Source organism: Equus caballus, chromosome 5 (assembly GCF_041296265.1).
Source record: "Equus caballus isolate H_3958 breed thoroughbred chromosome 5, TB-T2T, whole genome shotgun sequence".
NCBI lineage: Eukaryota > Metazoa > Chordata > Mammalia > Perissodactyla > Equidae > Equus > Equus caballus.
In genome coordinates this window covers 83,069,634-83,086,360 of record NC_091688.1, presented here as the reverse complement: position 1 = coordinate 83,086,360, position 16,727 = coordinate 83,069,634, and the positions used below count along the sequence as shown (strand labels likewise).

At 38.9% G+C, this 16,727-nt stretch overlaps 2 long non-coding RNA genes across 4 annotated transcripts in view; one reads left to right on the top strand and one right to left on the bottom strand.

Annotated features, from left to right (window-relative positions):
• LOC111773604 (uncharacterized) overlaps nucleotides 1-11,711 on the top strand; it is a 196,070-nt gene extending 184,359 nt beyond the window's left edge. The window contains exons 5-8 of one of the 3 annotated variants that reach the window (XR_011438848.1): nucleotides 1,638-1,746; nucleotides 2,100-2,244; nucleotides 5,891-5,957; nucleotides 10,634-11,709. This is a non-coding gene — a long non-coding RNA (uncharacterized lncRNA). Of the gene's footprint in view, nucleotides 1-1,637; nucleotides 1,747-2,099; nucleotides 2,245-5,890; nucleotides 5,958-10,633 lie in introns of all 3 variants that reach the window. The other 2 variants (XR_002808244.2, XR_011438847.1) reach the window with 2 other exon arrangements.
• Nucleotides 1,144-7,845, bottom strand: LOC111773603 (uncharacterized). The gene is made up of 3 exons (XR_002808243.2): nucleotides 7,081-7,845; nucleotides 3,514-3,654; nucleotides 1,144-2,984 (listed from the first exon to the last, which is right to left on the bottom strand). It is a non-coding gene; the product is annotated as an uncharacterized lncRNA (long non-coding RNA).
• Nucleotides 11,712-16,727: the final 5,016 nt, after the last annotated feature.

Here is a 16,727-nt window from a genome sequence, read left to right as displayed (position 1 = left end):
GAACTAGACCAAGTGATTTTAAAATTTATATGGAAATGTAAACAAAAAAGTCAGGAAATCTCTGCAAAACGAGAACACTAAAGAGGAATTTTCCTTGTCACATAAAGACTCAGTGATTAATAAAGTATACTACTGAGACATGAATAGGCAAACAGACAAATGTAACAGAATATATAGTCAGAAACAGACCTAAAAACGTATGGAACTTTAGTATATAATAAAAGTGATATCTCAAATCAGTGAGAAAAAGAAGTGCTGTCGATGAACCATCTGGGAACAACTAAGGAAGTCACGTGAAGAACAAATATGGCTTGAGCTATACCTTATATCATAACACAAGATAAACCCAAATGGGCTAGGAACTTATCCTATAGATGCAAACACGTAGGAATAAAATGATTTTTAAAATTATTCATTGAAGCATTGAAACAACATATTGGCAGCAATCTAAATACTCACCAATTGGGGACTAGATAAATACCTTAATAATATATCTATAAAATGAAATACTATGATTTTATTAAAAAAATTTTTTATATCAATATATTATATCAAAAGACCTTGAAGCTATAAAATGTGTATAGTATGCTATTATCTGTACTTTAAAAAGAGAAGAAAAAAATAATATATATTTGTATTGGCTTGTATATAAGTAAAAATTCTTATCAAGGATAAACAAGAAAGCAATACAAGTGGTCATCCATTGGTGTTCTATGGGAATCACTTGGCTGAGGTCAAGGATGTGAGGGAGAATTTTGGCTGTATACATTTTACACTTTTTGATGTTTAAATCACATAAATGAATACTTAAAAAAGATGTAAACACATATTTTTAAATAACAAAAGTCCTAATCTGATTATAATTAAATGGTAAAATAGGAAGGTCTGTAAACAATTTGCCAACTAACAGAGATAAATTTATTTTACTAGTAAATCTGTCCATATTTTTTTTTTGTAAATAAATACTACTAAAATTGCAGAACATCCTAAAAAAAATAAGAGAACTACACATTGCTAAAGCAATGCTGAGAGGAAAATCATAGCCTTAAGTACTTAATAATAAACATGAAAGACTAAAAAGCACTTTAGGAAACCAAAGAAATATGAACATCTGTAAAGGAAAAAGATTGGAGTGAACCTGTCTTTTTTACTTTTAATACTTTTAATACTGCATTTCTGATCTCTGCAGCCTAGGCCAAATTCCTGTGTTATACACTCACACAGCCAGCCCTGGTGGTCTAGTGGTTAAGATTTGCGCTCTCAACACCATGGCTCGGGTTCCCTTTCTGGTCAAGGAACCACACCACCTGTCTGTCGATTGACCTACTGTGGTGGCTGTGTGTAGGTTCCACTCAATTGTACACATGGTCACTAGGAGTTGGAATCCACTTGACAGCACTAACAACAAACACATACTCATATACACACTGTGCTTCCTTAGAACACTTATTGTAATTAAATGATCAACTCATAATAAATTGTTCAGTGAATGTCTTCCATTCTGTAAGGTAAGCATCATGAGGGCAGCAGCCAGGACCAGGACTGTCTTGTTTACTTCTGTATCTTATAGTGTTGACACATAGCAGGTATTCACTATGTTAAATGAAGGTGTTGTTATGTTTTTCTATTTTATTCAGAGTCAAAATAACCACAGACATCTCATTGTTTCACTGTCCATTGCCACCTAGACAGAGGGGTTGAGAAAGATGCTTTGTGACATCCCCACCGCTGTGCTGCTTCTTGCAGGTATCCTTGCTTTGGGAGAAAGGGTTAGAGGAAAAGCCCATTTGCAGGGAACCTCTGAGGTTTCAAAAGCTTGATGATGTGCTCTTTTAAAAAATTTTGGAATTTTCCCCATATCCATGCCCCCCTTCTTCTTTTACTAGAAGAACTCCTCACACCCAAGTTTTGGCTAGACTAATGGCCACTCCAGTTAGAGATTACATTTTCCATCTTCTCTTGGATCTTGGTGATGCTTTGAGTCTTGGTTTTAGCTAGTAGGTTTTAGCAACAATGTCTGCTTCATGTCCTTCAATATGAAGTTGTTTTCCCTCCACGTTTTCTCCTTTTCCTTCCCATGGGCTTGAACGTGGATACAGTGCAGTGCGGCTGAAGACAACTGCAGCGGACACCTTAGAGCCAGAGAGAAAAGCCAAGTGGAGCAGATGTCAGCATCATCCCACCAGCCTGGGTCTCTAGCTGAGTTTGTGGAGCACAGCCCGATTACCCATCTTGAGCTGTGATGTAAGAGACAAAGAAGCTTCTAAAACATTCCACTGTACTTGGAGTTACTTTTTTACAGTGGTTTAGTTTATTCCCAATTAATGGCAACAATTACTGGCGGGGTTCTTAGTTGCAGGATCTGTTTTGCAGAGAACAAAATCCACTCAAGCTAGTTTAAAAAGGAAGAGATTTATTGCAGCCCCTTAGGTAGCTTATGGAACTTTTTGGAAGGCCAAGGAAACAATCTTGGATTATACACTGTCAAGAGCATTCTAGCCAGAAGAAAATTCCAACTCACTATAGACTTATTCCAGAGGAAATCTCACTGTTGCCAGCACCTTATACAGAGCACCCCACCAATGTCATCCATTTCCTTGGGTTCTATGCTGACCTGTTGAACCCTGAGAAATGAGCATGGGAGCTGCCCAGAGAGCTCAACTGAGCCCTGTCTGTCTCTCTGGGCTATGCCAGGAAGGGCTCTGGCTGTAATATATTGATCTTCTTAGCTCCCTTTCCTTTCTGGCATTAATGTCTCCTGTAAAAAAGCTTTTGTTTCAGTCTGTTGGAGTGCTGGTCCTTTCGCGTTCTCTGAGTGATGTCACTGAATGGCCTGTTTCTTCTTTAGGGGTTCTTAGAAACATGATCTTTCAAAATTTTTCATTATGGGTTTAGCATACCAAAATGCTTTAAACGGTGGATGTAATTTTCAGTAACAGAAGAGTCATCCTGTCACAATTCTGAGCCTAATTCCAGAATCGTCCCTGAAAGGACAAGATTTATGGTCAAAGAATGAGTTTAAGTCATAAAGTTGGCAAGTAGTCAAAACAGATCAACTTTCGATTATTAACACTCAGAGCCATATGTGAACTGACCGGAAACCAGATCTTGGAACCATAAACATTAACACTTGTTCTTTCCTTTCTGTCAATTTAAACACCAAAAGCACTTTAGGAAACCAAAGAAATATGAACATCTGTAAAGGAAAAAGATTGGAGTGAACCTGTCTTTTTTACTTTTAATGCTGGGATCTTCTTGCACATTCTTTGCAATGTTTTGCTTAGTTTGAACACAATGATTTCCATATTTTTAATGACTCTCTTCAAAGGCACTTCACGGTCAGTCATTAGATATGGCACCTTCATAGATTTTGATGTAACTGAAAATTACCTTTTCAGTATTTAAAACACTTTTCATTTTATTTTTGTCAGAAATCTTTCTATAGCCGATTATATCCTTACCTGCCTTATTAAACCGAAGATACTGTCTTCACTTATCTCAGTGAATACTCACCACTAAACAATGCTTTGCGGAGTGAAATTCTATCTACTTTTCAAAGTTCTTTTCTCTTCCTGTAGTATTGGCAACCACTCTTCACGGGGACGCCATCAAATATATTGATGTCATCTTCTCTTTTCAAATGTATCTTTACAACTATCAAGATTAAATGAAGTTATCTGTTAAGTAAAATCAATCAGGCTCTGAATGAAGGTTTTATAAGTTCACTAGGAAGTTAGAAATTTATCAGGAGTGCTGTGGCTTTGTCAAAGCCATTTCATCATGCTTTAAAAAATTTTCTGAGTGAATATCTATGCACCAGAGACTTGAGGATTAGAGAAATCTGACCCTCAAAAGAGAGTGGTTTTACTAAGCTTTTAGATACAATCTTTTTTAAAAGCAGTTTTACGGAGGTATAAGGAGTATAATTGACATGCAGAAAACTACATATATTTAAAGTGTACAGTTTTATAAGTTTTGACATACACACACACCCAGGAAACCATCATCACAATCAAGATAATGAATACATCTATCGCTCCATAAAGTTTCCTCAGTCCCTTGTGTAATCCTAAAACCCATATCCCCAGGAAATCACTGATCTCCTTTATGCCACTATAGATTAGTTTGCATTTTCTAGAATTTAAAATAAATGTAATCATTACAGTATATATTCTTTTTTGGCCATTTTTTTTCACTCAGCATAATTATTTTGAGATTCCTCTGTGCTGTACCATATATCAATAATTCATTCCTTTTTTTTATTGCAATATGATTACCACCATAGCATTAGTCAACACTTCTGTCACGTGTGGCCTTTATTATGTTGAGATAGTTTCCTTCTAATCTTAGCTTTTTAAAAAAATTTTATTGAGGTCATATTGGCTTTTAACATTGTGTAAATTTCAAGTGTACAATAATATATTTCAGTTTTTTGTTTTTTTGTGTGTTTTTGTTTTGTTTTGTTTCTGGTGAGGAAGATTGCCGCTGAACTAACAGCTGTGTCAACCTTCCTCTAATTTTGTATGTGGGATGCCACCACAGCATGGCTTGATGAGTGGTGTGTAGGTCTATGCCTGGGATCTGAACTGGCGAACCCTTGGCTGCTGAAGTGGAGCATGCAAACTTAACCAGTATGCCACCAGGCCAGCCCCCTATTTCAGTATTTGTATAGATTGCATTGTGTTCACTACCAATAGTCTAGTTTTTATGTGTCACCATACACATGTGCCCCTTTACCCACTTCGCCCTCCCCCACTTCCTTTTACTTTGAAAAACACTAATCTGTTCTCCTTAACTATGTGTTTGTTTATCTTCCACGTATGAGTGAAATCAAACAGTATTTGTCTTTCTCTGTCTGACTTATTTTGCTTAGCACAATACCCTCAAGGTCCATCCGTGTTGTCACAAATGGCATGATTTTGTCTTTTTCATGGCTAAGTGGTCTTCCACTGTGTATATATATATATATATATACCACATCTTCTTTATCCAACCATCAGTTGTTGGGCACTTGGGTTGCTTCCATGTCTTGCCTATTGTGAACAATTCTGTGATGAACATAGGGGTGCATAAGTCTCTTTGAATTGTTGATTTCATGTTCTTTGGATAAATACCGAGTAGTGGGATAGCTGGATCATATGGTATTTCTATTTTTAGTTTTTTGAGAAATCTCCATACTGTTTTCCATAGTGGCTGCACCAGTTTGCATTCCACTAGAAGCCTTTTTATTGCTGAGTAGTAGTGTATTATATGGATATACCACAGTTTGTTCACCTATTCATCTATTTATAGACATCTGTGTTGTTTTCAGTTTTTAGCTATTACTAATAAAGCTGCTATGAACTTTTATGTACAAGTGTTTGTACAGTGTTATGGACTGAACTGTGTTCCCCTAAAATTCATATGTTGAAGTCCTAACCCCCAGTACCTCAGAATACCACATTATATTTCAGATAGAGCCTTTAAAGAGGCGATTAAGTTAAAATGAGACCATTAGGGTAAACTATAATCCAGTATGGCTGGTGTCCTTATAAGAAGAGGTGATTAGGACACACAGAGAGACCCCAAGGATGGGCATACACAGAGAAAAGACCATGTGAGGGCACAGTGAGGAGGCACCCAAAGAGGCCTCAGAGGAAATCAACCCTTCCAGCACCTTAGTCTTGGACTTACAGCCTCCAGAACTGTGAGAAAATTAATTTGTTGTTTAAGCTACCTAGTCTGTGCTATTTTGTTATTGCTGCCCTAGCAAACCAGTACATGTGGACATACACTTCCATTTCTCTCAAGTAAATACCTAGGAGTGGAATGACGGATCATATGGTAATGTTTAATCATTTTTAAGGGAAAAGTAAAAGGCTTTTTTGTAAACTGAGACACTGTTTTTCAGAGTCGTTGTACCACGTTACATGCTTACCAGCAGAACCTGAGAATTCCAGTTCCTTCACATTAGTAAGGTCAGTCTTTTAAAACTTAGTGATTCTACTAATGTGTAGTGCTAACTCATTGTGCTTTTGATTGCATGTCCCTAATGACTGATGATGTTGACTATCTTTTCATGTGTTTACTTTCCATTCATATTATCTTCTTTGGTGAAGTGTCTGGCTAAATCTTTTGACCATTTTAATTAGGTCGTTTGTTTTCTTTTTATTGAGTTTTGAGAATTCTTTATCTGTTTTAGATATAAGTTTATCCAAATATATCAGAAATATGATTTACAAGTGTTTTATTCTGTGGCTTGCATTTTCTTTCTTTTGAGGAACCTAAATTATTAATTTTGATGAAGTCCAATATATCACTTTTTTCTTTTATATATCTTGCTTTCAGTGTCATATCTAAGAAATCTTTGCTTAATCCAAGGCAGCAAAGATTTTCTCTCCTATGTTTCCTTCTATAAGTTCTATTGTTTAGGATTTACATTTAGGTCTATGATCCATTTTGAGTGAATTTTTGGAAATGGTGTAAGGTATGGATTGAGGTTCCTTTTTTACTGACCATTTGTTAAAAAGACTATTGAAAATCAGTTGTCCATAAATCTGTGGGTCTACTTCTGGATTCTAGTTTGTTCCATTGATATATTTCTGCATCTTTACACTAGAGTCACACTGTCTTCATTACTATAACATTACAGTAAACTTTGAAATCCAGCAGTGTTAATCCTCCAACTTTGTTGTTTTTCAGTTGTTTTGGCTATTTTAGGTCCCTTGCATTTCAATAGGAATTTTAGAATTGGTTTATCAATTTCTACAAAAGAGCCTGCTGAGATTACGATTGAGATTGCATTAAATCTATTGTCAGTTTCAATTAATTGATTTGTTTTCTAACTTTGGTTCGTATTTTCCTTCTTCTTTGTATGACTTATAACTTTTTACTGATTAGCAGATATTGTAAATTTTATCTTGGTTGGGAGCTGCGTCTTTCTGTGTTCCTATAAATATTCTAGAGCTTTGTTCTAGAATGCAGTTAAGTTACTTGAAAACAGTGTTATCCTTTCACATCTCGTTAGACTGGCCCAGAGCAATACTCAGTCTAGACCTATTTATTCCCCACCACTGAGACAAGACCCGTCTGTGTACTTACCTAATGTCCTGTGAATCATGGGGTTTTCCAGTCTGGCTGGTGAGAAGGGCAAATATTCTCAGCTCTGTGTGAGCACCAGATCCTGCTACCCCTAATATATTTAGGGGTTTCTTTCCCCAGCTTCAGGTAATTTCCTCACAGACAGGTACTAATTAGTACTCAGCCGAATACTTGAGGGGAACCCTTTGCAGGCCTTTCAAGTTCTCTCTGTGCAGCTCTCTCCTCTCCAGCACTCTGTCCTGTGAACTCCAGCCATGACAGTCCCCTGGACTCTCAACTTTATCTCAACTCCCAGAGTCCCTGGCACTCTACTGAGCTCCCCCTCCCAGCACTGTGGCCTGGAAACTCTCCAAGATGGGAAGCAGGGTTACTCAGAGGATTCGTCTGGCTTATTTCCTGTCTCTTAGGGATCACTATCCTTTGTTGACTGCCCTCCGGTGTCTTGAAAACCATTGCTTCCTATATTTTATCCATTTTGGGGGTTGTTATTGGTAGAAGGAGATTATAGTCCCTGTTACTTTATCTTGGTCGGGAGTGGAAGTTCCCACAACCTTTTTTGACCACTGTTTTGTAACCTCAAGGTAATACAGGTAATGCAATTTTTAAAAAATTATGTCATGGATCAAAACCTTTTAGTCAAAAGTCAGCTACTCTAATTCACTTCTTTTTCTTGTATTATGTCAGTCAGGAACTGTGTCTTCTGTGTCTAACCAATGCAGGGTTCCTCTTCCATCTGTAACAAACAATGTTAAAAATAAAGGAGAATGACTGAATCAGAACTGGATAATAAATACTTCCTCTCCTTATGTGCCAACTCTGACTAATTTGTTATGGCCACCAGATTGTGTTGGCTCATTAGTAGAAACCTATTTGCTACCCCTTCACCAGTGATTTGAAATGAGTGAAGAGGAAAAGTTTTAAACTAAGAAGAAGTTTCAAATTTTGTTTAGAATGCTAAAACATTCTCCAAGAAGCACAAGGCTCAGTGTGTGCCAGACACTGTGCTAAGTGTGCTATGTCTCTTATCTCATTTAATTCTCCCCCAAGCCCTAGGAAGTAGACAGCATTCTTAATATCCAATACTTAGAAGAGAAAACTGAGACCTGAAAGGATAAACTTGCCCAAAATTTACTAGCTAATAAATAATGTAAATGGAATTCTAGACTAGACAGTCTAACTCCAAAGGCACCATCACAAACACTATCAGCATAGTTTTGGCCTACATAAAAAAGGAAGAGCAGAACAGAGGAGAGTTCAAAACAAAACAACCATATCTATGGGATTTTACTGTATGATAAAGATGACACAAATTAATAAGTAATTATTTGTAGACAATTGACTACACATTAAGAAAAATTGTTATACCTCACACACACAAAAATATAATTCACAAATTTTTAAAAATTAAGGTAAATATAGGAATAGTACTAAAAGGAATGTAGAACACAGGAGTAATAGGCTCCTGTGTCAGTCAGGGTGGGCTAAGTTGTGCTGCAGTAACACAGACAACACAGTAACACTCAGTGTGTAAATGCCTTGATACAACAAGTGTGCATTTCTCCCTCCTCTACTGTCCAACACAGATTGATGGGTGCTTGCTCATCGTTGTTGCTCAGGGACCCAGATTGATGGAGACTGCATTTCAACATACGCTTCCACAATCACCACAGCAGGGCGAAGCAGAGGTCTCCAGCTGGAAATAATTAGTCTGACCTTGAAGAAGCCTCATGACCTCTGGCCACAACCCACTGGCTAAAAGAAGCCACACCAAATGTTAATGTCAAGAGGGTTGAGAACAGTGCAATCCTATCAGAAGCCTGGAAGGAAAAGAAATGAAATATTCTGAATAGCCTTCATAACTGTTTCCTTGTCTTATTCCTCACTTTCATGAGAATGCCTCTAGATTGTCAAACTAGGCATGATTTTTGTTTTTGTAGTTGCTGTTGACTTGTGCAAAATTCTTTCTATCATATTGGGCAAGTTTTCTTTTACTACAAGTTTACCATGAGTTTTTATCAGAAAGGAATGTGAAATTTAATCTTTTAATATCTATAGAAATAAGCGCTTATGTTTTCCCCCCTTTAAGTAATTATTACAGTTTATTGTATTAATGAATTTCCTACTTTGGACTATTCTTGCATTGCAAGGGTAAAATACTAAATCAGAGTTTATTATTATAGCCTATTATTTTGTTTAAATGCTCTGGATTTGATATATTTCAACAGTTTATTTTGAACTTTTTTGCTATCATAGCTGAGATTGGGCTACATAGTTTAAGGTTTTGGTGCCATCTTTGTTGATGACCTATAGAACTCACCAGTGAAAATTACTGATTCTGAGGGCTGGCCCAGTGGTGCAAAGGCCCAGTAAGTCTGCACACTCCACTTTGGCAGCCCTGGGGTTCGCCAGTTCAGGTCCCGGGCACAGACCTATGCACCACGTATGAAGCCCTGCTGTGGTGGCATCCCACATATAAAATAGAGGAAGATGGGCACTGGTGTGAGCTCAGGGCCAATCTTCCTCAGGAAAAAGAGGAGAGTCAGTGATGGACGTTAGCTCAAATCTAATGTTCCTCAAAAAGAAGAAAATTACTGATTCTGGAAGTAAATTTTTAAACCTTTTAAATTTCTTCTATGGTTATTGGTTTGTTCAGATTTTTTATCTTAACTTGATTTTAGATAGCTTAAATAATCTATTTAATCTAGCTTTTTTTAATGACAAAGTTGTGCCTGGTCTTTTTCATTATATTTTTTATCTCTAGCTATGGTTCTGTAGCCTTTATCATTCATAATACTTGCATTTGTGTTTTTTTTCTTGGCTAGAGCTTGCCAAATATTTATCTGTTTTATTGGACTTCTATAAAAATTGGCTCTTGATATTACTTATTAATTTTTGTTTGCTTTATTGTCTTATTAATTAATTTCTGCTTTTTATCCTCCTATTGTAATTTTATTCAATTTCCTGGATCTTTTGCAGCTTCTTCAGACAAATCTTAGTTTGTTTCATTTCAATTACAATTTTTCTATGCTCTCGCTCTACTGTTTCACTAACTGTCACAACTCATATCCAACATCTAAAAACTTTCTCTCTGGAGTGTGTATGTGTGTTTTAAAACCAACAATTTGGCAGACATTTACACAAAAGAAACAACTTAAGCTTCATGGGGGCAGGACTGTCCACTCCCCATGGGCAGGTTGTGTGCTCTAAAACATTCGGTGAGTGAATAAATGTTCCTCTTCCTGCCAAAATTATTTCTCCTGTTTTTGTCTCTGTACCTGGAATGCTCTTGTCTATTTTTGCTAAGTAAATGCATGTTAATTCAAGACTGGTTCTGGGTCAATTTGCCAAAAATCAACCACAGAAAGCCAACTTTCCATAAGGCCAATTTGCCAAATTTTCTTGTTCCTTTGAACTATTTATAAAGTTTACAACAATTCACATTGGATGGGATAGTTTTAATGGCTTTTAAAATTTATGTAAACATTTAGTTGACTAGTTCTCCTTTTGTTTTCGTAACAGCATTTTAAGGAATGTTTAATTTGTCTCTACCCAGATTCCTGCTCTTGCAGTTGGAAAAGGCCGGGACAGAGAAAGAGGATTCTGCTAGGGGCAAGACGAAGAGCAGGGTCAGCAAACATTGCTGCCCAGAGAGAGGCAAGATGTGGTCATAAGAAAAAGGGCACATTCATAGAACACATATTCACAAAGAATATATTCTCAAGGAAAACGACCTTTTTATAAATACATTCTTCTTATAAATAAGAAGCTACCCCCAGCTTCCTCCTTTGTTCCCCACACATTTTGCCCCATTTCTTCTCTTCTCTGTAGTCTCCTTCCTCGCTGGGAGGGCTGCGCTGTGTGCTTACCCTGCTCCCTGTCTCTTCCCAAGTAGTCATTCATCCCTGCTCCCTCCAGCGCCCTAGCAAGGAGCTGGGGCAGAGACAAACCCGATGCTCCTTCGAATGCTATTAGGGAGACAAAATGAAAACTAGCCCATTAGAACTAAGTAGTGACAAGAAATAGTAAATTCATAGAAGCGGTTATGCAGTGAATCAGACTCATTTCCTCCGGGCCCCTGCTCACATGACTACTTTTCTACAAAGCCTTCTCTGACTCTCCTTGGCAGGTCCCATTACACCTTGTTCACACCTCTATTACATTGCTTAGAAGTGACATGAAAATAGAAGCATTCTATCTTAGTTACTTGACTTCATAAGTAGCCCAATTTCTAGACTGTTTATCCCTTTAACAACTACTTAATAAACAAAAATGTCTTCGTTAAACAGACATTTGTGGGGAGGGGGGCAAAATGGGTGAAGGGGGTGAAAAGGTACAAACTCCAGCTATCGAATAAATGTCATGGGGATGTAATGTACAGCATGGTGACTATAGTTAGTAATACTGTATTGCATTTTGGAAGCTGCTAAGAAAGAAAGTAGATCTTAAAAGTTCTCATCACAATAAAAAACATTTTGTAACGATGTATGGTGATGAATGCTAACCAGACTTATTGCGGTGATCATTTTGCAGTATATAAAAATACCAAATCACCATGTTGTACACCTGAAACTAATATAATGTTATACGTCAATTATACCTCAATAAAAAAATTTCTAAATAAAACACTGACATTTACTGTGAGCTGACTATGTGCTAGAGAGTAAAATAGATGCTGGAGATTAAAATTAAGTCCCAGTCCAGGTCCCAGTTCAGAGATCCCAGTCTGGAGGAGGCAGACCAAATCTTAGACGTGTTTCTATTCACCTGGCCCTGTGCGTTGTGCTTGGCATGGGGTCTGTGCTCCCTAGAAGTGTTAAGTCTCTTACAGGCACGTTGCCATGAGAAAAACTAAAACTACAAGTGTTAAAGCTAACATTTACAACAACAGCAGAAAATAATTTAAGGCCAAGAGAGTTTATGAGGTGGCTCTGAGGCTACATTTTCTAATTCCCCAAAATATTTAACAAAAAAAGGACAAACAAAATCGTTTAGTGAGACCCACGGTATTCAGAATGTCATGACAAGGAAAAAAGATGGAATGGCCCTTGTATTTAAAGTTTGGAGCCTGAAACAAGGTACCTGCCATTTCATTTAAACTTCAGCAATAATAATTTAATAACTATGCTCCAAGTCAGTTAGGATGTGTTAAATGATCTGTTAGGGGTAAATTCATTGAAAAAAATGTATTAATTCAGCCACAATCTGATTCAAAGTGTAACCTCTCAGACCCAGGGTGATAAAAACTATCAGTGTTGAGTCCTTCCAGATTTAAGGTCTTATAGCTTCCACATGGCTGATCAAAAATATGCAGAAACACATGAAAATTGAGGACGTTCAATAACATAGACAAAATGATCACACTAAAATTTAACTCAAGTCTGACCCTCAGGATCTTTGAAGACTATCTCTAAATTAGTCTGGATGTTTAAAAGCAGATTTGTGTTGTCAGATGTTCCCCCAAACAACCCTCTTTTAAAATAAACTTCTTTAGATCCCTAGGTTTATAATTGCTAGTCAAAAAGAAAGTAGGTCTTCGGAATCTCCAGCCTTAGATGTTCTGCTCGGGGGTAGTAGGTAGGAACTAGGTCTGAGTTTCAGCAAATTTTCAGACTGCTTACCCATTAGGCTGAATAATGTCCCCCTGCCCGCAGAGCTATTCCTGTCCCAATCCCTGGGAGCTCTGAATGTTGCCTTACATGGCCAAAAAGGACCTTGCAGATGTAATTAAGTTAAGGGTTTTGAGATGGGAAAATTACCCTGGATTACCTGGATTATCCTGGATAAACCTTTATTGTTACAATTTATAGATGTATTATAGTTACACTTTGTCAATGAAACTATTTAATTTAGAGGGAAAATGGATTAGGATAAATCCTGCAGTCAAATTGATGTGAAAGACAAGGTTACCCGGATAGTGAAAGTCAGCAGCCTCTGCTCCAGCTTTCCTGAACAAACCAGGATTCCCTCATTCCCCACTTTGGCTCAAGGGTCAGACTGCGCTTTCAGGCTACCACAACCAGTTACTCACACAATTGCCTCACTGAGTCCAGCTAAGCAACCCAGGTGCTCTGAGTTATAGCCAGATCTCATTCAGGACTGTCAGCCTGCCAGGCCAGATCTCCGTGATGCAGTCCTCTAAGGATGGAGAGTCCCAAGACCTCTTTTATCCTATTAATTTAAAGAATTTCTGGACTAAGCCCTGCACCCCACACCACTTCTCAGACAGCCAGATAAGTTCCAGGAGGTGCAGCTTCCCGAATTGCTGTGGATGATCCAATCAACCTACTCGCTGTCCTCACCATCATCTAACCCATAGCTCCACAATTTAGACTGTTAATTAACTCTCAGGGAAAAGCTTCAACTTTATATCTTTGTAGTTGAGACAGTTTTATGCACACATATGTCAAAAGCCTTTTTAATTAAAACTTTTTGGTGGAAATACTCTTACTTTCCATTTTGGAGATGGTGAGAAGTATATTAAAAGTCTGATTTTGCTCAGGCCGTTCCTGTTGTAAATCTAAGTAATTTTTTCACAGAATATTCTGTGATTTGCCACTCTTAATACACTTCAGCCAGACATGTTCCCTTTGAAATTAATTCCAGCTTGTGAAATTCAAAAGGTGAAGACTAGAAGGAATGTAATTTCATATCGGTGGTTTCTGTGGCTGGGTAAACATTATTAATGTTTTCATAATGGCATAGTAAGTGATTTAATCGGACATGCAGTACCATGTTTGTGTTAGCTATTCCCACTACACAAAAAGAAATCACTTAGTATAATCCATATACCTATTCTTTTTTTTTAAGCAACTCACTGCATTTTAATATGAATTTGTCGCTAGTAATGAAGATCTCCAGTTAACATGGACTATGGTAAGAAAGAATATACCATTATATGTATAGGCTAATAACTAGACCATATAAAAACAGGCGATTAGTGATTCAGTTCTACAAATATTGTGACCTTACTGTGTGACAGGCCCTGTATCCTGAACTGGGGATACAGGAGTGACCGAGCCAGATCCAGCCCCTGCCTGTGGAGCCTGGTGTACAGACAAGGCACCACTCTTGGCAGACTCACAATGTAGGTGATTGTGGCAGATAAAGCGGCTGTCTTACTCAACATCTGTTCCAACCTCCTTCCTGTCCTGCCAGTGCCCTTCTGTCACCTTGCTCACAATGGAAAGCTAAAAACTACTCTCCCAGATTCCCTTATAACCAGAGTTTAGGATGTGATTTGGATTCCACTGATCAGGTGCACTTAGCAAAGACCTGGATTCAAACTAAATTAAGTGGAGACTGGCCTAGCTGTAGAATTTATGGGACCCAGTACAAAAAGAAAATGTGAGGCCCCCCATACAAAAACGAAGAACAAACTCTTTTTCCTCCCGTCTGTGGTTTTTCCCCCAACTTGTCAGGATGGGTTTTTTTTTTTTTCTTTTTTGTTTGCTATTTAACGTTGCACTCTCAGAACGCGGGGACACTCAGATATGAGAGCAGACACTCAGTGGCGCCCAGGGGCCCTGCCCACGACTCAGCGTAGGTACGGCCTGGTGGCTGCTGGGTTTCCCCTCCCATCTATTGCAGGACCGAAGCATCCAGAAGTCCAGTCAGGCATCTCTCTTCCCCAAGGCCTGCCACCTCAACCCACAGAAGATGGGCGAACCCGGAGAAGACTGCCATCTCCATGCACAAGCGCTCTCAGCACCTGGATTGATCCGGGTAGGAGGCTCCCCATCCTCCTCCCACCCCTCCTTCCCCCATCCCCCTCCACTCCTTCCTCCCTCAATGCCTAAAGTTCCTTGCCCATGGATGCCCCAGGGCTCATGCGCCTGACTCGAACCAATCCCAGTCCTCCTCTCCCCCAGGCCCCAGGCTGGGGTCTGGGAGGCTGTGGTCGCAGGGCGGTGACAGGGAAGGGGAGGTCTGGGGTGCCAGGGCGTAGGGGACACGTTGGCCAAGAACTTGTCACAGGGAGGTGGCAGGAGGAGGCAACTGAGGCTCCATGCTCCCAGTGCAAAATTCACTGTCCCAAAGGATTTCACTTACAAAATCTGAATTTAAAGATAAATTATTAAAAATTTCAATATGGCAACCGCAGACTGCTAGACTCCAAGAGTGGTGCCCTTCTAAACGTGGGACCTTGCCTGACTACACAGGTTCTCTACCCGCGAAGCGGGTCCTGAGTGGAGAGAAAGGTGGGAAGCTTTATTTTCTGCCTGCGGATTGTAGCAAGGGCGTCGAGGTTCTCTTGTCATCAGTTTCCCACAAAAATGTTGGGAAGAGACTGTGAGGTTCTGGGATGTAGAAGTGGTGTGATTTTGGAAATTGGGAGTTGTTCCTAGAAGCTTAGCCTAAAATCTGCTCTTATAGCCCTTTTTATAGTTTTGTGAACCGTCTAATAGCTGACAATAATTCCCTTAGCCCAATCAGAAGGGTTCAGTTGCAAACAACAGAAACCACAATAGGTACAGGAGTAGGATTCTCTCTGGAGAGGCATGAAATAGGGAGATCCAGGGAGTAAACTGACTGTGGTGGTTCAGTCTCAAAAGAAAGCATTTCATATTGCAGAAGGCCATTCAGTGCTAGAAGAGAAACCAGTTATACTAAAGGAGAGGCATCATACAAATGGAATAGCTGTGTCATTCTTCACTGCCCTTCATATTAGGAGAGTTGGAGAGGGTTGTTGAAGCAGAGCAGTGATTAGGTTTGAAAGAGGGGAGTAGAAGTAAGTCGTGTACTTGCTCAGAAAGAAGTAGGAATTGTCTTCATGATATGGTAGGAAAAACATGAGCTTTCGCTTTAAGTGGATCTACGTGCTCTGTTCCCTTGGGTAAGTAAATTAACTTCTCCAAGTCTCAGGCTCTTCATACTATTCCTCTAGGGTGGTTAGAAATAAGATATTTTAAAAACCTAGAATAACCTAACACACAGTTGATACTCAATGATGACTGTTACAGTGATAATAAAATGGAAGTTTGTGTATAGGAACATGTGGATGGCTTTCCCAGCTTGCCTCTACATCTGGTACATCACCCAAGCAGAACTTTAATAAAGCAACAGCACCCCAATTCTCTGTTGAATTCCTTGGCATCCAACTCTTATCCTCCCACCTATCCATCTACCAGTCCAGTCAACTCAGCCATCCGCTCTCTCACCCACCGTTCATCCTCTCTCCCTTCTAAAACTGACACTGTCATAAGAGTGGGAATTCAATATTCAGAAACCTCAAGATTGCCTAGTAGTCATCTATCACAGCAAGCCATGAATTAGAGAAGGGATTTACTGCAAAACAAAATTAGTTTAAAAGCCATATAAAACTTTCTCCTCAAAAAGTCGCATCAACTTCGTAACAATCACAGCCATCCTAAAGGTTTCTGTATGTGTGGTAGGGGATGGAGACAGGGAGTAGTGGATGTCAGCTCCATCCGCCATATTGGATATCAGTGAGAAATCTTTCTGTACCTTTGCAGGTGCTCTTTCCTCAGCTTGGAATTTCTTTTCCTGGTTGATTTGATAAGTTTAAGTTCCATTTCATATTTCTACTCCTCTTTAAATCTTCCGGCACGCCCAGACAGCTGATCATCCCCTCCTCATTGCCAAAATTGTACCTTGCGCACACCTCTGGATAGCACTTCCTATGGTGA